Source organism: Piliocolobus tephrosceles, chromosome 18 (genome assembly GCF_002776525.5).
Source record: "Piliocolobus tephrosceles isolate RC106 chromosome 18, ASM277652v3, whole genome shotgun sequence".
In the NCBI taxonomy this organism is placed as follows: Eukaryota; Metazoa; Chordata; class Mammalia; order Primates; family Cercopithecidae; genus Piliocolobus; species Piliocolobus tephrosceles.
The window spans coordinates 21,758,973-21,768,192 of record NC_045451.1 but is presented as its reverse complement, the minus strand read 5'-3'; positions in this window follow the sequence as shown (position 1 = coordinate 21,768,192).

The following is a 9,220-nucleotide window of genomic DNA, read 5'->3' as shown; positions in this document are numbered from 1 at the left end:
TGCAAAGTAAAACAATGAGAAACAATTTTTTGCTTATCACATTGGCAAAGTTTTTTTTTTTTTTTTTTAAGTCTGGTGTTGCAAACACTGGCAATGTTTAGGAGGAAACAGGCACTCACATGCTGTAGGTAGGGGCACAAATTATGCAACTTCTTTGAAAGGAAATTCAGAACTATATCAAAATTTTAACATACAGGCCATGTGTCCCAAGAATTTATGTCTAGGAATTTATCTTAGAGATATACTTGAACATTTATACAAAGGTAAATGTACACATACATTCATGCCTGCGTGCCTTTTCTGCAAAAGACCAAAAGTGGCCTCAGTGTCCATTCGCAGAGGTTACTTCCATACAATAAAATACTAATCTGCCATTTTTTTTTAAATTAAGGAACTCTAGTTTATTTCTGCATACATAAATAGAATTCATATGTACAATGTTTATAGGTTTCCATTTGTGTAATGTATATAATATAATGTAATAAATAATATAATGTATAATGTATGTATATATTATAATGTATATTATGTATACAATATAATGTCTATTGTATGCATATAATATAATGCATATTATATGTATATAATATAATATGTATGTATTATATATTCTATGTATGTGTAACATATGTTAATATATGTCATATATTACACATACATATGTGTATATATAGACTGAAAAGATACACAAGGAGTTGATAATGGTCCTCATCTTTATGATGGGAGATTAATTTTCACATATATGTTTGTATAGTTGAAACTATTTCATTTTGTTGTGTTTTTCCCTGCTTTTTTTAACTGTAGAAACTTTGTTTTTTACCATATTTCTGGATGTTTTCTTAATTTAATTTTTTTGGCAAAAAATACGCATACATACACACATATATATATTTTAAACTCAAATAGTACTTCAGAGTTTCTAAGGGAAGACAACAGTCCTGTCATTCCCCTCTTTTCTCAGGCTCAAATGATACTCTCCAGAGACACTCATTTTAAACTTTTAGTTGGTTCTTACGTTCACTTTCTTTTCTTTTCTTTTTTTTTTTTTTTTTGATACTAAGTCTCGCTCTTTTGCCCAGGCTGCAGTGCAGTGGCGTGATCTCGTCTCACTGCAACCTCCACCTCCCAGGTTCAAGCGATTCTCCTGCCTCAGCCTCCGGAGTAGCTGGGACTACAGGCACCCGCCACCGCGCCCGGCTAATTTTTGTAATTTTAATAGAGACGGGGTTTTACCATCTTGGCCAGGCTGGTATCATACTCCTGACCTGTGATCCACCTGCCTCGGCCTCCCAAAGTGCTGGGATTACAGGCGTAAGCCACCGCGCTGGGCACATTTCTTTTCTTTCCCCGCCCTCCACAGGTGGAGTCTCCCTGTGTTGCCCAAGCAGGAGTGTAGTGGCCCGATCTCCGCCCACAGCAACTTCCGCCTCCCAGGTTCAAGCAGTTCTCCTGCCTCAGCCTCCCAAGTAGCTGGGATTACAGGCGACCACCACCACGCCTGGCTAATTTTTATATTTTTTAGTAGAGGCAGGGTTTCACCATGTTGTCCAGGGTCATTCACTTTCATATTACTAATAACAAGCTCGTTTGGCCATGTCTTGATGTTTTCCCATTTTAGACATTATCTATTGAATTCCTCTCAGTGAGGCAGATTTAACTGGCTTACAAATCCCACTCCTGACACCCTCCCATACAAACTCTTGCTCTTACTCCAATTTCAAATCATAATTAGATTGCAACTTATAGCTAAATCAATTTTCAGCGGACACCTTATTATGACTATGGAAATACTATTTGCAGTTAAGCCATGTGGTATAGTATCATTGCACTTCCTTTCTCATAAAGTTTCTTGGATTTGTGTTGAGTTAGTAATTGCCTTTGCCCCTCATTTACTTTGACTTCCATGTACCTATCATTAATTCAGTTCCAAAATTTCTCACATAACCATAAAGTGCCTCTCAGTATGGCCAGACACAAAATTCAGCTGTATGAATTTTTTTCCCCATGAGACATTTCCGGCTGTGGACTCTGTCCTCTTTCTCTAGGATGGAATGATCACTGTCATGATCCTGAGAATTCCTTTTTTGTTGTACTTGTTAGTTCGGTGGAGCACATCTGAAAAAGAGAACACGAGAGAGAACTTTTTTGAGGCCTACGGCATCAGCTAGGATCCTTCAACTATAAATAATAGTATTCTGGAATACAAATAGCATTTTTATTACTATTATTATCTCATCTCTAACTCTCTGAATGGTTAGCAGCTCAATGATGTCATCAGGACCCGCGCACTTTTCATACCCTTGCTGTGCCTTCATCACAGCAATGATGATGTGTCCTCTTTAGGTCACAGGTGGCTACAGCAGCTGGCTAATTTCATTTGTCAGAAACTGGGTCATATCCTAGCTACACGGAAGTCTCAGAAAATGAATATATATCATTTACATCTTCTATTGTGAGAACAGGTCTCAGACAATAGGAAAGAAGGGATTGGGGGAATAGCTGTTGGAGATGCAACCCACGGGGTCTGCAAATCATGTGTATTTAAAAATGTGTTTTGTCTGCATTCATAGTTTGGCTGGGTATAGCATTCTAGGTTGGAATGCATTTTTTTTCTTAGAATTTTGAAGGCTTTCTTTCAATATATTCTAGTTTTCCAGTGTTGCTGTCAGATGCTTGATATTATTCTGATTCCCAATCCTTTGTATGTAACCAGCTTTCCACTTTCTGGAAGCTTTTCCTCTGATTCTAAAATATTACTGTACTGTGCCTTAGTGTAGGCATGCATTACTTTTTCTTTTTCTTTTCTTTTCTTTCTTTTTTTTTTTTGAGATGGAGTTTCACTCTTGTTGCTCAGGCTGGAGTGCAGTGGTGCAATCTTAGCGCACTGCAACCTCCACCTCCCAGGTTCAAGTGGTTCTCCTGCCTCAGCCTCCTAAGGAGCTGGGACTGCAGGTGCACACCACCATGCCTGGCTATTTTTTGTATTTTTAGTAGAGATGGGATTTCTCCATATTGGCCAGGCTGGTCTTGAGCTCCTGATCTCAGATGATCTGCTCACCTTGGCCTCCCAAAGTGCTGGGATTATAGGCATGAGCCACCATGCCCAGCCTACTTTTTCAAATCAAAAAGTAATGCAGTTTTTTAGGATGCATTTTTTAAAAAACAGCAACAGAAAGATTTGAATTTGGATTATCTTTCTCAGTTACACTTACTTTTATCCAACTGCAATTGGCCTGGGGTAAGCTTGGCAACAATGAAACATCTTTTCCAGGCTATTCCATTTGGAGTCTTTCTTGTTCTCTGGATCCCTAGACTTCTCTTCCCACCACTTGATGCCTTGCCCAACCTATCCTCTTCACATTTTCTTTACATTTAGAACTGACTAAAAGCATTGCTTACCTTTTAGAGCCAAGGTAGCTAATCTGATAAATTAATTCACAAAATATGATGATGAGCTGTCCTTACACAAAGCATATAGGCATTTAATCACAATCTTCAATATTTTTATCATGAATGAATGAGTAAAAGGTGAGAATTTTGATGATTAAGTGATTCATATTTTCTCTCCTTCAAATCATATTTCCTAATCCAGTTCCTAACAGTTCTGAAACAATGCAGAAGAAAATCTTGGCTTTTTAAGGTATGCTTCATTGGATAGCAGTTTAAAAATCCACTTGTATTCAAATCTAAACAATCCATGACATCTGTGGGGCACCTGATCAAGAATTGCTCACATTCCATCTTGTGAGTCAAAGCACAGGATTGCTGTGCTTCTCTGAGTCCCAGCACTGAAGGCCTACACAAGCATCTTTCCTGTGACTCACCTAAAATACTTAATTCCTCAAAGATGTAGACAATCAAACGCTGGCAGGTGATTGTGTGGGCTAACCTGTATGGTCCTCAGCTGTGCTGAGTGACAGTGATATGCATAATGATCATTTTTAAACTTTTTCATATTCAGCTTTCAGTTGTTGTTTTCTTTAACTCTAACACCTCAAAACAGGAGAATCATGTGTAAAACAGGAGAGACTGGAGCAGCTGACATGATTGGCACAATGGATGGCCCCTGTGTCAGGTTTACCATAAACCAAGTGACACTTAAACTTCAGAGACTCTCCAAAACCTTTTGCCTAATTTTACATTATTAATTTCATAATTTTTTTTTTTTTTTTTTTGAGACAGAGTCTCCCTCTGTTGCCCAGGGTGGAGTGCAGTAGCATAATCTCGGCTCACTGCAACCTCCGCCTCCTGGGTTGAAGCGATTCTCCTGCCCCAGTCTCCCAAGCATCTGGGTCTACAGGTGCATGCCACCACGCCTGGCTAATTTATTTTAGTAGAGACGGGGTTTTGCCATGTTGGCCAGGCTGGTCTTGAACTCCTGACCTCAGGTGATCCACCTAACTTGGCCTCCCAAAGTGCTGGGATTACAGTCATGAACCACCACACCTGGCCAAATTTTGTAATTTTTTTTTTTCTTAAAGAACTCTCCTCTTCCTCAATTGTATAAACTTCAGCCCCCACGAAACCTGGTTTCACATTTGATAGGACCCAGAGCTTCACCCTTCCTTCCTCTCCTCTTCAGCACCCTCCAAGGAGCCCTAGTCCTCTGTGGAACAAAAATAAAAGACAACCTGTGACTGGGCACAGTGGCCAATGCCTATAGTCCTAGCACTTTTTGAGGCTCAGGCAGGAGGATCACTTGAGGTCAGGAGTTCAAGGGCAGCATGGGCAACATAGTGAGACCCTGTCTCTACAAAAAAAATTTAGTTGGGTATGGTGGCATGTGCCTGTAGTAGTCCCAGCTATTTGGGAGGCTGAAGCAGGAGGATTGCTTGAGCCTAAAAGGTCAAGGCTGTAATGGGCTTTGATGGTGTCACTGAACTGTAGCATGGGCAACAGAGTAAGACCCTGTCAAAAGGGAAGGGGAGGAGAAGGGAGGGGAGAGGAGGGCAGGGGAAGGAAGGGGAAAAGGAAAGAAAGGAGAAAGAAAGAAAACAACAACTTGTAACGATTCCTGGACTAGGAATCAGGAGAGAGAGTCTGACACCTGTGCCTGCTACTAGCCCTTTGTGGACCTCAGTCAGGTCACTTGGCCTTTTTCAGACTCCATTTCATCATCTATAAAATGGGTATGTTTGACCTGATGATAGCTAAGCTCCCTTTCAAAACTAAGTCTTTGATTCTAAGTTACTAGGGCCACTTTCTACATTCCCTTACAATAGCTTCTATTCATGGGCTTGTCTTTCCCCACTGAGGTGCTGGAAAAACTCACCCTCTGATCTTCTGGGTCCTGCCCAGGCTCAACCCAGCTCCTCCCTCTTCAAGCAATGACATCTGTGATTATGATGGGACTGCTGTCTCTCCTCTCCCCATGATTCACTGTCTCCGCTCCTACTAGATGAAAGAGGAATGACAGAGTGCAGCTCAATGCGTTAACCCTTCTCAGAGGACCTTCATTTAAAATAGAAATTAATATTTCATCTCAACGGCATAACTCTTTGGTGGTGAAATTTTAGGCAGCAGTTGCAGTCAAGTCTGAGGAAGAGAGATTGTCTTGAGCTCTTGGAGCAGGCAGTGTTTAGACCCCCTCAAGCCAAAAGGGGCCACTTCCCATTGTTCTAGAACCAAAAGATTGACCCAGGTTAAAAGGCACAGAAGCCCTGTCAACGTGGGTGCAAGGAGACTTTCACTTGGAATGTCATTTGCACTCACAAAGCAGTGGAAGGTAATTGCATGGTGGAGGATGGGGACTTCACCTGCTTCACCATCCATGCTCCACTTTCCTCCAGTCACAGATCCTGATATTATATGGCGGCAGCAGCATGCCCAGCTAAAGGACCATGTGTCCCAGTCTCCCTTCAGCGGCATGTGGCCATGTGATAAGGTTCTGACCCATGAGGTGTAGGCAGAATGTTACATGAGACGTCCAAAGACTCTCTGAAAGTCCAGAAACACACCCTTTTCCTTCGTCTTCTACTCAGCGATGTGATGATGATCGCTGCTAAGTGGTTGCCATCTTGGATGTGAGGGGACTTTGCAGATGAAAGCTATTTACTGAGGAGGGTAGACCAGAAACATAAAAAGAGTGTGCTTCCTTGATGACATCATGGTGCCACTCCCTCAGCCCAGACTGCCCCACTCTGGACTTATTTTTAAGTGAGAAAATAAAATCTTCATGTGTTTAAGCCAACTAGCTCTCAGTTCACTGTCACTCACAGCTGAATACGTTCCTGGCTGAAATAAATGAGAAGACTAAGCTTTCCATCTTTTAAAGAAAGAATACAGTGAGTAAAAAATAGGGTAAAGTCTAGGAGAGATGCAAACAACCTTAAAACCCAACCATCCTCAGCAGGAGGATATAACATATTTTATATATATATGTGTGTATATATATAAACATATAATATATGAAGTATTCATTTAAACCCAGAATCTCAAAAATTCAGACAATCTATGGAAAGGAAAAACAAAATAAAAGCACTTTGGTATGAGCATTGGCGATTCCTGTTGCTCCCCCACAGGGTAGGAGATGAGAGGCTGGTCAGTCGGTAAGTGTCACCTCTGTGCACAACCTGGAGTTGTTTTGGAAGGAGGAGAGACGCCCAGAGCTTGAGCAATGCAAGCGTGATCCCTGCTCTAGGGAAGCGTGAGGTCATCTGCACGTGCTCATTCATGCTTGCTTTGATCCCCACAGTAGCGGACTCCTAGCACCTCCTTCAGACCCATATCTGTTTTGGCTGCTGTGGCCATAAAATCTGCAAAAGCCTCTGTCCCTGTGCTGAGGATACAACTGGTGAGCAAGCCCCATTGCTGGCCCTGGAGGAGGTGAGAGCTCAGTGAGCCGAGAGCAAGGAAACAAGCCATCAGTCCCTGGTAGGACAAGTGTTCACAAGGGGGAAGTCCTGTGAGAAGACAGAGGAGGGGCTCTGACTCATTTTTGGAAGTCCCAGAAGGTTTCTTGGAGAAGGTGACATCTAAATAGAGACCTGGAGGATGAGTAGGAGTTTCTGTCCTTCCCTTAGTCACTGTTCAGTGGCAGCTGCTGTCACATGACAGTTCTTTGCCCCAGATCCATAGAGTGAAGTAGGTAGCAATGAGGTAGTTAGAAGAATACACTGCTGGGCTGGGTGTGTTGGTGCATGCCTATAATCTCAGCACTTTGGGAGGCCAAGGTGGGCGGATCACCTGAGGTCGGGAGTTCGAGACCAGCCTGGCCAATATGGCAAAACCCCATCTCTATTAAAAAATACAAAAGCAATTAGCTAGGCGTGGTGGCACATGTCTGTAATCCCAGCTACTCGGGAGGCTGAGGCAGGAGAATCACTTGAACCCGGGAGGTGGAGGTCACAGTGAGCCGAGATCATGCCATTGCACTCCAGCCTGGGTAAGAGAGCGAGACTCTGTCTCAGGAAGAAAAAAAAAAAAAAAAAAAATTAATTAACTAATTTAAAAAAAGAATACACCGTCTTCTCTTTTCCTTTCCTGGAAGTCTGAAGACAGAACCATCTCATTTGATCTGGAAGGAGTCAGGGCTAACATCAGGGAGTGGGGTTAAGGGCCAGGGAAGATGCTGGGTTAGGAAATGCCCATCTCAGCACGCTGGGGGTCGTGCCCACTGGATTATTCAGGCAGTGAGCAGCAGTACATATGACCACGAGCCTTCTTCTCACACTCTTCTCTCCATGTGGCTTATTTTGATAACAGCTTTATTGAGATATAATTTACTCCTTCCTGTAGGACATAGCTAAAAAAGAGAGAGAAAGAGATGATTTATATACTATACAATGCACCTCTCTAAAATGTGTAATTCAATGGATTTTAGTATATTCGTAGGGTTGCTCAATGATCATCACAATCAATTTTAGAACATTTTCATCCCTTCAAGAGGAAACCCCATACCCTTTGGCTGTCACCCCTCAATTTCCCCAACCCTGGCAACCACTGATTTCCTTTGTCTCAATCGTTTTTGCTATTCTTAACATCTCATAGAAATGGATTCACTTACATGGTCCTTTGTCACTGATGTCTTCCACAAAGCAGAACGTTTCTGGGGCTCATCCAAGCTGCACACACTCCTTCATTCCTTGTTATAGCCAAATTATACACACACCATTTTTCCTGTGTCTCAGACTGATGTCTTGGCCAGTCATCAATCCTATTCATCAATTTGTTCTCCAAATGCGTCTAGAGCAAATACCATGAGATACCTATGGTTTTATGACCCCCAAAGCTCCCAATCCATCTTCTTGTCTCCGTCTCCATCATCACCATCCTGATCTGCCATCGTCTGTCTCTGGAACCAAGGAGTTTTCCAAAAGTGAAATGTTAGCGTTCAACAGTGACTGCCTGCCCCCAAGGACTTCCCATGGTCTCAGAATAAAGACAAAGCTACCTGGCATGGCTATCAACACTCCGCCCAGTCTGGCACCTCCCTCCACTCTGTCTCAACTTCTCTCTTTTGGCTCCAGCTATCCTGTCTTCTCTCAAACACTGTCACTTGCCACCTTGAGGCCTTGGCCTGGAACAGGTTTTATCGCTCACCTAGTTAAGGCCAGTTTACCCTCCAGGCTGCAGGTCAGTGGTCTCTTCCAGGGGAAAGCGTCGCCAAAAGAGTCTCATCATAGCTCTCGTAATTCTAATAGCACTCTGTTCCTTTCCCATTCTGTCTCCCCTCTACACTGAAAGCCCTTTGAGGGTGGGCATTGTCTACTTTTGCTCATCATTGGCTTCCCTCTACCTAACAGTGCCTGGATTAGAAATACAGAAAGGACATCCATACCAACATTTATAGTGTGCCCTGTAAGCAGACACTATTATTGATTTTTTTTTTTTTTTTTTAGTTTTTTAAAATGTCATTTTAAGTTCCAGGATACATGTGGAGGATGTGCAGGTTTGTTACATAGGTAAATGTGTGCCATGGTGGTTTGCTGCACCTAACACATCACTTAGGTATTAATGCCAGCATGCATAGCTATTTATCATGATGCTCTCCCTCCTTCCTCCACCCCCTCCCCCGCCACCCCACCAACAGGCCCTGGTGTGGGTTGTTCCGGTCTGTGTCCATGTGTTCTCATTGTTCAACTCCCACTTACAAGTGAGAACACGCAGTGTTTGGTTTTCTGTTCCTGCATTAGTTTGCTGAGGATAATGGCTTCCAGCTCCATCAATGTCCCTGCAAAGGACATGATCTCGCTCCTTTTTATGGCTGCATAATATTTCA